The 12,891-nt window shown below is 38.6% G+C and overlaps 11 non-coding genes across 11 annotated transcripts; 9 read left to right on the plus strand and 2 right to left on the minus strand.

The window, feature by feature from the left end:
- The first annotated feature begins 735 nt into the window (after positions 1-735).
- TRNAT-AGU (transfer RNA threonine (anticodon AGU)) lies at positions 736-809 on the plus strand. The gene has a single exon. It is a non-coding gene; the product is annotated as a tRNA-Thr (tRNA).
- Positions 810-2,691: 1,882 nt separating this feature from the next.
- TRNAT-AGU (transfer RNA threonine (anticodon AGU)) lies at positions 2,692-2,765 on the plus strand. Its single transcript has one exon. It is a non-coding gene; the product is annotated as a tRNA-Thr (tRNA).
- An 894-nt stretch (positions 2,766-3,659) lies between these two features.
- On the minus strand, positions 3,660-3,741 carry TRNAS-GCU (transfer RNA serine (anticodon GCU)). Its single transcript has one exon. It is a non-coding gene; the product is annotated as a tRNA-Ser (tRNA).
- Positions 3,742-4,324: 583 nt separating this feature from the next.
- On the plus strand, positions 4,325-4,398 carry TRNAT-AGU (transfer RNA threonine (anticodon AGU)). Its single transcript has one exon. It is a non-coding gene; the product is annotated as a tRNA-Thr (tRNA).
- Positions 4,399-6,337: 1,939 nt separating this feature from the next.
- TRNAT-AGU (transfer RNA threonine (anticodon AGU)) lies at positions 6,338-6,411 on the plus strand. The gene has a single exon. It is a non-coding gene; the product is annotated as a tRNA-Thr (tRNA).
- Positions 6,412-7,633: 1,222 nt separating this feature from the next.
- Positions 7,634-7,707, plus strand: TRNAT-AGU (transfer RNA threonine (anticodon AGU)). Its single transcript has one exon. It is a non-coding gene; the product is annotated as a tRNA-Thr (tRNA).
- A 569-nt stretch (positions 7,708-8,276) lies between these two features.
- TRNAS-GCU (transfer RNA serine (anticodon GCU)) lies at positions 8,277-8,358 on the minus strand. Its single transcript has one exon. It is a non-coding gene; the product is annotated as a tRNA-Ser (tRNA).
- Positions 8,359-8,941: 583 nt separating this feature from the next.
- On the plus strand, positions 8,942-9,015 carry TRNAI-AAU (transfer RNA isoleucine (anticodon AAU)). Its single transcript has one exon. It is a non-coding gene; the product is annotated as a tRNA-Ile (tRNA).
- Positions 9,016-10,252: 1,237 nt separating this feature from the next.
- Positions 10,253-10,326, plus strand: TRNAT-AGU (transfer RNA threonine (anticodon AGU)). The gene has a single exon. It is a non-coding gene; the product is annotated as a tRNA-Thr (tRNA).
- Positions 10,327-11,525: 1,199 nt separating this feature from the next.
- TRNAT-AGU (transfer RNA threonine (anticodon AGU)) lies at positions 11,526-11,599 on the plus strand. The gene has a single exon. It is a non-coding gene; the product is annotated as a tRNA-Thr (tRNA).
- A 1,199-nt stretch (positions 11,600-12,798) lies between these two features.
- On the plus strand, positions 12,799-12,872 carry TRNAT-AGU (transfer RNA threonine (anticodon AGU)). The gene has a single exon. It is a non-coding gene; the product is annotated as a tRNA-Thr (tRNA).
- The last annotated feature ends 19 nt before the right edge of the window (positions 12,873-12,891 follow it).

The raw sequence follows: 12,891 nt of genomic DNA on the forward strand, positions 1-12,891 counted from the left end.
GCTTGAAGTATACACCATTTTGCCTAAAAATGAAAGCCAATCTTGTCAAAGGGAAAGAACCAGATTATACCGACGAGGATGGGATTCGAACCCAAGCATGCAGAGCACAATGGATTAGCAGTCCATCGCATTAACCACTCGGCCACCTCATCTACAAGACTAAGTTTAAATTAGGAGGTAAGATCTCATGAGGATTTTAAGTTGTCAGGGTGTTTTTGCTGAAGATTGTATAAAGGCTTTTGGCAGTGTGGCCTCATCTCATCTCCTAGAGTATCTATTGTCTAAAGTTAGATTAGGACAAACCTTATCAGAAATGAAGAAGTGCAAAGGGTTTTAATAGCAACTTATCAATCATTCCTAATTGTTTCTACTTTTTGCACTGCAGTGGCATTCTTTCAATCTGTCTATTCTGTCTCATGACTGGGAAGCAAAACAAGTCCCAATTTCCAGCTGTGATAAAAGATGGATCATTTAATTATGGAACTTCAAATACCAAGCCCTTGTTCTCGATACAGCTTCTGTCGCATTCTGAAAATTTGTCATGGTCCTTTTCGAGAATGCTCTTCAAAAAATACTCGGTTTCTTAATTGCCATGACTGAGAGCGACATCTTATTCAATGCTTCTGCTGTGCGTGGAATGGAACTGAAGCTCAATGTTGTTTTGCTCAATTAACCACTTGAAATTATCGATTAGTGACTAAATCTTCCCTGGCTTTCCCGTCCTCACCAGCTTGTGGTGCTGTGGCTTAGTTGGTTAAAGTGCCTGTCTAGTAAACAGGAGATCCTGAGTTCAAATCTCAGCAGTGCCTTCTTTTCATCTTCTCAGTATGAAGCTTTCTATCCTCATAGTGGGACAACATCAAATTGGCCTTTGTTAAGTCTCTGTGATAGTGCAATAGTGGGAGTAAGAATCTGCTATAAGTGCTAAAGAGGAAGAAAGATGGAATCAAGCATGAAAAAAGTAAAACCAGTGGATTTTATTTTACTATTTTCAAATGCCTCCTACTTACGGATCTGACTCTCTAAGCAAAGTTTGATAGCAGCCTTCTTGAATGGTAGAAGATTTAAACTTTCATGTTTGAAGAATTCATTGCTTGGGCAGAAAATAAAACCTTGAGCTGGAAACTTAAAAGAATCAGAAAAGAAATAGGACAGATTGAATTCAAAGCCATGCATGCAACATCAAATTGGCCTTTGCTAAGTCTCTGTGATAGTGCAATAGTGGGAGTAAGAATCTGCTATAAGTGCTAAAGAGGAAGAAAGATGGAATCAAGCATGAAAAAAGTAAAACCAGTGGATTTTATTTTACTATTTTCAAATGCCTCCTCCTTACGTATCTGACTCTCTAAGCAAAGTTTGATAGCAGCCTTCTTGAATGGTAGAAGATTTAAACTTTCATGTTTGAAGAATTCATTGCTTGGGCAGAAAATAAAACCTTGAGCTGGAAACTTAAAAGAATCAGAAAAGAAATAGGACAGATTGAATTCAAAGCCATGCATGCAACATCAAATTGGCCTTTGCTAAGTCTCTGTGATAGTGCAATAGTGGGAGTAAGAATCTGCTATAAGTGCTAAAGAGGAAGAAAGATGGAATCAAGCATGAAAAAAGTAAAACCAGTGGATTTTATTTTACTATTTTGAAATGCCTCCTCCTTACGTATCTGTCTCTCTAAGCAAAGTTTGATAGCAGCCTTCTTGAATGGTAGAAGATTTAAACTTTCATGTTTGAAGAATTCATTGCTTGGGCAGAAAATAAAACCTTGAGCTGGAAACTTAAAAGAATCAGAAAAGAAATAGGACAGATTGAATTCAAATCCATGCATGCATAGCTCAATCTCTTAACTGCATTGTTCATGCATCATCTTAACTACACAGCCAACTTGCCTGCATGAACATGTAGAAACCAGACGATAGGACTATTGCAGCTTTCTTGAAAGAGAAAAGAATCAATTTTCATGCTTGAAGTATACACCATTTTGCCTAAAAATGAAAGCCTTTCTTGTCAAAGGGAAAGAAACAGATTATACCGACGAGGAGGGGATTCGAACCCATGCATGCAGAGCACAATGGATTAGTTGTCTGTTGCCTCAACCACTCGGCCATCTCATCTACATGACTAAGTTTAAATTAGGAGGTAAGATCTCATGAGGATTTTAAGCTGTCAGGGTGTTTTTGCTGAAGATTGTATAAAGGCTTTTGGCAGTGTGGCCTCATCTCATCTCCTAGAGTATCTATTGTCTAAAGTTAGATTAGGACAAACCTTATCAGAAATGAACCAGTGCAAAGGGTTTTAATAGCAACTTATCAATCATTCCTAATTGTTTCTACTTTTGGCACTGCAGTGGCATTCTTTCAATCTGTCTATTCTGTCTCATGACTGGGAAGCAAAACAAGTCCCAATTTCCAGCTGTGATAAAAAATGGATCATTTAATTATGGAACTTCAAATCCCAAGCCCTTGTTCTCGATACGGCTTCTGTCACATTCTGCAAATTTGTCATGGTCCTTTTCGAGAATGCTCTTCAAAAAATACTCGGTTTCTTAATTGCCATGACTGAGAGCGACATCTTATTCAATGCTTCTGCTGTGCGTGGAATGGAACTGAAGCTCAATGCTGTTTTGCTCAATTAACCACTTGAAATTATCGATTAGTGACTAAATCTTCCCTGGCTTTCCCATCCTCACCAGCTTGTGGTGCTGTGGCTTAGTTGGTTAAAGTGCCTGTCTAGTAAACAGGAGATCCTGAGTTCAAATCTCAGCAATGCCTTCTTTTTATCTTCTCAGTATGAAGCTTTCTATCCTCTTAGTGGGACAACATCAAATTGGCCTTTGCTAAGTCTCTGTGATAGTGCAATAGTGGGAGTAAGAATCTGCTATAAGTGCTAAAGAGGAAGAAAGATGGAATCAAGCATGAAAAAAGTAGAACCAGTGGATTTTATTTTACTATTTTGAAATGCCTCCTCCTTACGTATCTGACTCTCTAAGCAAAGTTTGATAGCAGTCTTCTTGAACGGTAGAAGATTTAAACTTTCATGTTTGAATAATTCATTGCTTGGGCAGAAAATAAAACCTTGAGCTGGAAACTTAAAAGAATCAGAAAAGAAATAGGACAGATTGAATTCAAAGCCATGCATGCAACATCAAATTGGCCTTTGCTAAGTCTCTGTGATAGTGCAATAGTGGGAGTAAGAATCTGCTATAAGTGCTAAAGAGGAAGACAGATGGAATCAAGCATGAAAAAAGTAAAACCAGTGGGTTTTATTTTACTATTTTGAAATGCCACCTCCTTACGTATCTGACTCTCTAAGCAAAGTTTGATAGCAGTCTTCTTGAATGGTAGAAGATTTAAACTTTCATGTTTGAAAAATTCATTGCTTGGGCAGAAAATAAAACCTTGAGCTGGAAACTTAAAAGAGTCAGAAAAGAAATAGGACAGATTGAATTCAAAGCCATGCATGCATAGCTCAAATTCTTAACTGCATTGTTAATGTATCATCTTAACTACACAGCCAACTTGTCTGCATGAACATGTAGAAACCAGACGATAGGACTATAGCAGCTTTCTTGAAAGAGAAAAGAATCAACTTTCATGCTTGAAGTATACACCATTTTGCCTAAAAATGAAAGCCAATCTAGTCAAAGGGAAAGAAGCAGATTATACCGACGAGGATGGGATTCGAACCCATGCATGCAGAGCACAATGGATTAGCAGTCCATCACCTTAACCACTCGGCCACCTCATCTACATGACCAAGTCTCATTTAGGAGGTAAGATCTCATGAGGATTTTAAGCTGTCAGGGTGTTTTTGCTGAAGATTGTATAAAGGCTTTTGGCAGTGTGGCCTCATCTCATCTCCTAGAGTATCTATTGTCTAAAGTTAGATTATTACAAACCTTATCAGAAATGAACCAGTGCAAAGGGTTTTAATAGCAACTTATCAATCATTCCTAATTGTTTCTACTTTTGGCACTGCAGTGGCATTCTTTCAATCTGTCTATTCTGTCTCATGACTGGGAAGCAAAACAAGTCCCAATTTCCAGCTGTGATAAAAGATGGATCATTTAATTATGGAACTTCAAATCCCAAGCCCTTGTTCTCGATACAGCTTCGGTCGCATTCTGCAAATTTGTCATGGTCCTTTTCGAGAATGCTCTTCAAAAAATACTCGGTTTCTTAATTGCCATGACTGAGAGCGACATCTTATTCAATGCTTCTGCTGTGCGTGGAATGGAACTGAAGCTCAATGTTGTTTTGCTCAATTAACCACTTGAAATTATCGATTAGTGACTAAATCTTCCCTGGCTTTCCCATCCTCACCAGCTTGTGGTGCTGTGGCTTAGTTGGTTAAAGCGCCTGTCTAGTAAACAGGAGATCTTGAGTTCAAATCTCAGCAGTGCCTTCTTTTCATCTTCTCAGTATAAAGCTTTCTATCCTCATAGTGGGACAACATCAAATTGGCCATTGCTAAGTCTCTGTGATAGTGCAATAGTGGGAGTAAGAATCTGGTATAAGTGCTAAAGAGGAAGAAAGATGGAATCAAGCATGAAAAAAGTAAAACCAGTGGATTTTATTTTACTATTTTGAAATGCCTCCTCCTTACGTATCTGACTCTCTAAGCAAAGTTTGATAGCAGCCTTTTTGAATGGTAGAAGATTTAAACTTTCATGTTTGAAGAACTCATTGCTTGGGCAGAAAATAATACCTTGAACTGGAAACTTAAAAGAATCAGAAAAGAAATAGGACAGATTGAATTCAAAGCCATGCATGCATAGCTTAATCTCTTAACTGCATTGTTAATGTATCATCTTAACTACACAGCCAACTTGCCTGCATGAACATGTAGAAACCAGACGATAGGACTATAGCAGCTTTCTTGAAAGAAGAAAAGAATCAACTTTCATGCTTGAAGTATACAACATTTTGCCTAAAAATGAAAGCCAATCTTGTCAAAGGGAAAGAAGCAGATTAAACCGACGAGGATGGTATTCGAACCCTTGCATGCAGAGCACAATGGATTAGCAGTCCATCGCCTTAACCACTCGGCCACCTCATCTACATGACCAAGTCTGAATTAGGAGGTAAGATCTCATGAGGATTTTAAGTTGTCAGGGTGTTTTTGCTGAAGATAGTATAAAGGCTTTTGGCAGTGTGGCCTCATCTCATCTCCTAGAGTATCTATTGTCTAAAGTTAGATTAGGACAAACCTTATCAGAAATGAACCAGTGCAAAGGGTTTTAATAGCAACTTATCAATCATTCCTAATTGTTTCTACTTTTGGCACTGCAGTGGCATTCTTTCAATCTGTCTATTCTGTCTCATGACTGGGAAGCAAAACAAGTCCCAATTTCCAGCTGTGAAAAAAGATGGATCATTTAATTATGGAACTTCAAATCCCAAGCCCTTGTTCTCGATACAGCTTCGGTCGCATTCTACAAATTTGTCATGGTCCTTTTCGAGAATGCTCTTCAAAAAATACTCGGTTTCTTAATTGCCATGACTGAGAGCGACATCTTATTCAATGCTTCTGCTGTGCGTGGAATGGAACTGAAGCTCAATGTTGTTTTGCTCAATTAACCACTTGAAATTATCGATTAGTGACTAAATCTTCCCTGGCTTTCCCTTCCTCACCAGCTTATGGTGCTGTGGCTTAGTTGGTTAAAACGCCTGTCTAGTAAGCAGGAGATCCTGAGTTCAAATCACAACAGTGCCTTCTTTTCATCTTCTCAGTATGAAGCTTTCTATCCTAATAGTGGGACAACATCAAATTGGCCTTTGCTAATTCTCTGTGATAGTGCAATAGTGGGAGTAAGAATCTGCTATAAGTGCTAAAGAGGAAGAAAGATGGAATCAAGCATGAAAAAAGTAAAACCAGTGGATTTTATTTTACTATTTTGATTAGGACAAACCTTATCAGAAATGAACCAGTGCAAAGGGTTTTAATAGCAACTTATCAATCATTCCTAATTGTTTCTACTTTTGGCACTGCAGTGGCATTCTTTCAATCTGTCTATTCTGTCTCATGACTGGGAAGCAAAACAAGTCCCAATTTCCAGCTGTGATAAAAGATGGATCATTTAGTTATGGAACTTTAAATCCCAAGCCCTTGTTCTCGATACAGCTTCGGTCGCATTCTGCAAATTTGTCATGGTCCTTTTCGAGAATGCTCTTCAAAAAATACTCGGTTTCTTAATTGCCATGACTGAGAGCGACATCTTATTCAATGCTTCTGCTGTGCGTGGAATGGAACTGAAGCTCAATGTTGTTTTGCTCAATTAACCACTTGAAATTATCGATTAGTGACTAAATCTTCCCTGGCTTTCCCATCCTCACCAGCTTGTGGTGCTGTGGCTTAGTTGGTTAAAGCGCCTGTCTAGTAAACAGGAGATCCTGAGTTCAAATCTCAGCAGTGCCTTCTTTTCATCTTCTCAGTATAAAGCTTTCTATCCTCATAGTGGGACAACATCAAATTGGCCATTGCTAAGTCTCTGTGATAGTGCAATAGTGGGAGTAAGAATCTGGTATAAGTGCTAAAGAGGAAGAAAGATGGAATCAAGCATGAAAAAAGTAAAACCAGTGGATTTTATTTTACTATTTTGAAATGCCTCCTCCTTACGTATCTGACTCTCTAAGCAAAGTTTGATAGCAGCTTTTTTGAATGGTAGAAGATTTAAACTTTCATGTTTGAAGAATTCATTGCTTGGGCAGAAAATAATACCTTGAACTGGAAACTTAAAAGAATCAGAAAAGAAATAGGACAGATTGAATTCAAAGCCATGCATGCATAGCTTAATCTCTTAACTGCATTGTTAATGTATCATCTTAACTACACAGCCAACTTGCCTGCATGAACATGTAGAAACCAGACGATAGGACTATAGCAGCTTTCTTGAAAGAAGAAAAGAATCAACTTTCATGCTTGAAGTATACAACATTTTGCCTAAAAATGAAAGCCAATCTTGTCAAAGGGAAAGAAGCAGATTAAACCAACGAGGATGGTATTCGAACCCATGCATGCAGAGCACAATGGATTAGCAGTCCATCGCCTTAACGACTCGGCCACCTCATCTACATGACCAAGTCTCAATTAGGAGGTAAGATCTCATGAGGATTTTAAGCTGTCAGGGTGTTTTTGCTGAAGATTGTATAAAGGCTTTTGGCAGTGTGGCCTCATCTCATCTCCTAGAGTATCTATTGTCTAAAGTTAGATTATTACAAACCTTATCAGAAATGAACCAGTGCAAAGGGTTTTAATAGCAACTTATCAATCATTCCTAATTGTTTCTACTTTTGGCACTGCAGTGGCATTCTTTCAATCTGTCTATTCTGTCTCATGACTGGGAAGCAAAACATGTCCCAATTTCCAGCTGTGATAAAAGATGGATCATTTAATTATGGAACTTCAAATCCCAAGCCCTTGTTCTCGATACAGCTTCGGTCGCATTCTGCAAATTTGTCATGGTCCTTTTCGAGAATGCTCTTCAAAAAATACTCGGTTTCTTAATTGCCATGACTGAGAGCGACATCTTATTCAATGCTTCTGCTGTGCGTGGAATGGAACTGAAGCTCAATTAACCACTTGAAATTATCGATTAGTGACTAAATCTTCCCTGGCTTTCCCATCTTCACCAGCTTGTGGTGCTGTGGCTTAGTTGGTTAAAGTGTCTGTCTAGTAAACAGGAGATCCTGAGTTCGAATCTCAACAGTGCCTTCTTTTCATCTTCTCAGTATTAAGCTTTCTATCCTCAAAGTGGGAACATCAAATTGGTCTTTGCTAAGTCTCTGTGATAGTGCAATAGTGGGAGTAAGAATCTGCTATAAGTGCTAAAGAGGAAGAAAGATGGAATCAAGCATGAAAAAAGTAAAACCAGTGGATTTTATTTTACTATTTTGAAATGCCTCGTCCTTACGTATCTGACTCTCTAAGCAAAGTTTGATAGCAGCCTTCTTGAATGGTAGAAGATTTAAACTTTCATGTTTGAAGATTTTATTGCTTGGGCAGAAAATAAAACCTTGAGCTGGAAACTTAAAAGAATCAGAAAAGAAATAGAACAGATTGAATTCAAAGCCATGCATGCATAGCTTAATCTCTTAACTGCATTGTTAATGTATCATCTTAACTACACAGCCAACTTGCCTGCATGAACATGTAGAAACCAGACAATAGGACTATAGCAGCTTTCTTGAAAGCGAAAAGAATCAACTTTCATGCTTGAAGTTTACACCATTTTGCCTAAAATTGAAAGCCAATCTTGTCAAAGGGAAAGAAGCAGATTAAACCGACGAGGATGGGATTCGAACCCTTGCATGCAGAGCACAATGGATTAGCAGTCCATCGCCTTAACCACTCGGCCACCTCATCTACATGACCAAGTCTGAATTAGGAGGTAAGATCTCATGAGGATTTTAAGTTGTCAGGGTGTTTTTGCTGAAGATTGTATAAAGGCTTTTGGCAGTGTGGCCTCATCTCATCTCCTAGAGTATCTATTGTCTAAAGTTAGATTAGGACAAACCTTATCAGAAATGAACCAGTGCAAAGGGTTTTAATAGCAACTTATCAATCATTCCTGATTGTTTCTACTTTTGGCACTGCAGTGGCATTCTTTCAATCTGTCTATTCTGTCTCATGACTGGGAAGCAAAACAAGTCCCAATTTCCAGCTGTGATAAAAGATTGATCATTTAATTATGGAACTTCAAATCCCAAGCCCTTGTTCTCGAAACAGCTTCGGTCGCATTCTGCAAATTTGTCATGGTCCTTTTCGAGAATGCTCTTCAAAAAATACTCGGTTTCTTAATTGCCATGACTGAGAGCGACATCTTATTCAATGCTTCTGCTGTGCGTGGAATGGAACTGAAGCTCAATGTTGTTTTGCTCAATTAACCACTTGAAATTATCGATTAGTGACTAAATCTTCCCTGGCTTTCCCATCCTCACCAGCTTGTGGTGCTGTGGCTTAGTTGGTTAAAGCGCCTGTCTAATAAACAGGAGATCCTGAGTTCAAATCTCAGCAGTGCCTTCTTTTCATCTTCTCAGTATAAAGCTTTCTATCCTCATAGTGGGACAACATCAAATTGGCCATTGCTAAGTCTCTGTGATAGTGCATTAGTAGGAGTAAGAATCTGGTATAAGTGCTAAAGAGGAAGAAAGATGGAATCAAGCATGAAAAAAGTAAAACCAGTGGATTTTATTTTACTATTTTGAAATGCCTCCTCCTTACGTATCTGACTCTCTAAGCAAAGTTTGATAGCAGCCTTTTTGAATGGTAGAAGATTTAAACTTTCATGTTTGAAGAATTCATTGCTTGGGCAGAAAATAAAACCTTGAACTGGAAACTTAAAAGAATCAGAAAAGAAATAGGACAGATTGAATTCAAAGCCATGCATGCATAGCTTAATCTCTTAACTGCATTGTTAATGTATCATCTTAACTACACAGCCAACTTGCCTGCATGAACATGTAGAAACCAGACGATAGGACTATAGCAGCTTTCTTGAAAGAAGAAAAGAATCAACTTTCATGCTTGAAGTATACAACATTTTGCCTAAAAATGAAAGCCAATCTTGTCAAAGGGAAAGAAGCAGATTAAACCGACTAGGATGGTATTCGAACCCATGCATGCAGAGCACAATGGATTAGCAGTCCATCGCCTTAACCACTCGGCCACCTCATCTACATGACCAAGTCTCAATTAGGAGGTAAGATCTCATGAGGATTTTAAGCTGTCAGGGTGTTTTTGCTGAAGATTGTATAAAGGCTTTTGGCAGTGTGGCCTCATCTCATCTCCTAGAGTATCTATTGTCTAAAGTTAGATTATTACAAACCTGATCAGAAATGAACCAGTGCAAAGGGTTTTAATAGCAACTTATCAATCATTCCTAATTGTTTCTACTTTTGGCACTGCAGTGGCATTCTTTCAATCTGTCTATTCTGTCTCATGACTGGGAAGCAAAACAAGTCCCAATTTCCAGCTGTGATAAAAGATGGATCATTTAATTATGGAACTTCAAATCCCAAGCCCTTGTTCTCGATACAGCTTCGGTCGCATTCTGCAAATTTGTCATGGTCCTTTTCGAGAATGCTCTTCAAAAAATACTCGGTTTCTTAATTGCCATGACTGAGAGCGACATCTTATTCAATGCTTCTGCTCTGCGTGGAATGGAACTGAAGCTCAATATTGTTTTGCTCAATTAACCACTTGAAATTATCGATTAGTGACTAAATCTTCCCTGGCTTTCCCATCCTCACCAGCTTGTGGTGCTGTGGCTTAGTTGGTTAAAGTGCCTGTCTAGTAAACAGGAGATCCTGAGTTCGAATCTCAACAGTGCCTTCTTTTCATCTTCTCAGTATGAAGCTTTCTATCCTCATAGTGGGACAACATCAAATTGGCCATTGTTAAGTCTCTGTGATAGTGCAATAGTGGGAGTAAGAATCTGCTGTAAGTGCTAAAGAGGAAGAAAGATGGAATCAAGCATGAAAAAAGTAAAACCAGTGGATTTTATTTTACTATTTTGAAATGCCTCCTCCTTACGTATCTGACTCTCTAAGCAAAGTTTGATAGCAGCCTTCTTGAATGGTAGAAGATTTAAACTTTCATGTTTGAAAAATTCATTGCTTGGGCAGAAAATAAAACCTTGAGCTGGAAACTTAAAAGAATCAGAAAAGAAATAGGACAGATTGAATTTAAAGCCATGCATGCATGGCTCAATCTCTTAACTGCATTGTTAATGTATCATCTTAACTACACAGCCAACTTGCCTGCATGAACATGTAGAAACCAGACGATAGGACTATAGCAGCTTTCTTGAAAGAGAAAAGAATCAACTTTCATGCTTGAAGTATACACCATTTTGCCTAAAAATGAAAGCCAATCTTGTCAAAGGGAAAGAAGCAGATTATACCAACGAGGATGGGATTCGAACCCATGCATGCAGAGTAGAATGGATTAGCAGTCCATCGTCTACATGCCCAAGTCTAAATTAGGAGATAAGATCTCATGAGGATTTTAAGCTGTCAGGGTGTTTTTGCTGAAGATTGTATAAAGGCTTTTGGCAGTGTGGCGTCATCTCATCTCCTAGAGTATCTATTGTCTAAAGTTAGATTAGGACAAACCTTATCAGAAATGAACCAGTGCAAAGGGTTTTAATAGCAACTTATCAATCATTCCTAATTGTTTCTACTTTTGGCACTGCAGTGGCATTCTTTCAATCTGTCTATTCTGTCTCATGACTGGGAAGCAAAACAAGTCCCAATTTCCAGCTGTGATAAAAGATGGATCATTTAATTATGGAACTTCAAATCCCAAGCCCTTGTTCTCGATACAGCTTCGGTCGCATTCTGCAAATTTGTCATGGTCCTTTTCGAGAATGCTCTTCAGAAAATACTCGGTTTCTTAATTGCCATGACTGAGAGCGACATCTTATTCAATGCTTCTGCTGTGCGTGGAATGGAACTGAAGCTCAATTAACCACTTGAGATTATCGATTAGTGACTAAATCTTCCCTGGCTTTCCCATCCTCACCAGCTTGTGGTGCTGTGGCTTAGTTGGTTAAAGCGCCTGTCTAGTAAACAGGAGATCCTGAGTTCAAATCTCAACAGTGCCTTCTTTTCATCTTCTCAGTATGAAGCTTTCTATCCTCATAGTGGGACAACATCAAATTGGCCATTGCTAAGTCTCTGTGATAGTGCAATAGTGGGAGTAAGAATCTGCTGTAAGTGCTAAAGAGGAAGAAAGATGGAATCAAGCATGAAAAAAGTAAAACCAGTGGATTTTATTTTACTATTTTGAAATGCCTCCTCCTTACGTATCTGACTCTCTAAGCAAAGTTTGATAGCAGCCTTCTTGAATGGTAGAAGATTTAAACTTTCATGTTTGAAGAATTCATTGCTTGGGCAGAAAATAAAACCTTGAGCTGGAAACTTAAAAGAATCAGAAAAGAAATAGGACAGATTGAATTTAAAGCCATGCATGCATAGCTCAATCTCTTAACTGCATTGTTAATGTATCATCTTAACTACACAGCCAACTTGCCTGCAAGAACATGTAGAAACCAGACGATAGGACTATAGCAACTTTCTTGAAAGAGAAAAGAATCAACTTTCATGCTTGAAGTATACACCATTTTGCCTAAAAATGAAAGCCAATCTTGTCAAAGGGAAAGAAGCAGATTATACCGACGAGGATGGGATTCGAACCCATGCATGCAGAGTACAATGGATTAGCAGTCCATTGTCTACATGCCCAAGTCTAAATTAGGAGGTAAGATCTCATGAGGATTTTAAGCTGTCAGGGTGTTTTTGCTGAAGATTGTATAAAGGCTTTTGGCAGTGTGGCGTCATCTCATCTCCTAGAGTATCTATTGTCTAAAGTTAGATTAGGACAAACCTTATCAGAAATGAACCAGTGCAAAGGGTTTTAATAGCAACTTATCAATCATTCCTAATTGTTTCTACTTTTGGCACTGCAGTGGCATTCTTTCAATCTGTCTATTCTGTCTCATGACTGGGAAGCAAAACAAGTCCCAATTTCCAGCTGTGATAAAAGATGGATCATTTAATTATGGAACTTCAAATCCCAAGCCCTTGTTCTCGATACAGCTTCGGTCGCATTCTGCAAATTTGTCATGGTCCTTTTCGAGAATGCTCTTCAGAAAATACTCGGTTTCTTAATTGCCATGACTGAGAGCGACATCTTATTCAATGCTTCTGCTGTGCGTGGAATGGAACTGAAGCTCAATTAACCACTTGAAATTATCGATTAGTGACTAAATCTTCCCTGGCTTTCCCATCCTCACCAGCTTGTGGTGCTGTGGCTTAGTTGGTTAAAGCGCCTGTCTAGTAAACAGGAGATCCTGAGTTCAAATCTCAACAGTGCCTTCTTTTCATCTTCTCAGTA

Source organism: Phyllobates terribilis, unplaced genomic scaffold (genome assembly GCF_046119375.1).
Source record: "Phyllobates terribilis strain yellow unplaced genomic scaffold, ASM4611937v1 Scaffold_9__5_contigs__length_417890890, whole genome shotgun sequence".
Taxonomy (NCBI): domain Eukaryota; kingdom Metazoa; phylum Chordata; class Amphibia; order Anura; family Dendrobatidae; genus Phyllobates; species Phyllobates terribilis.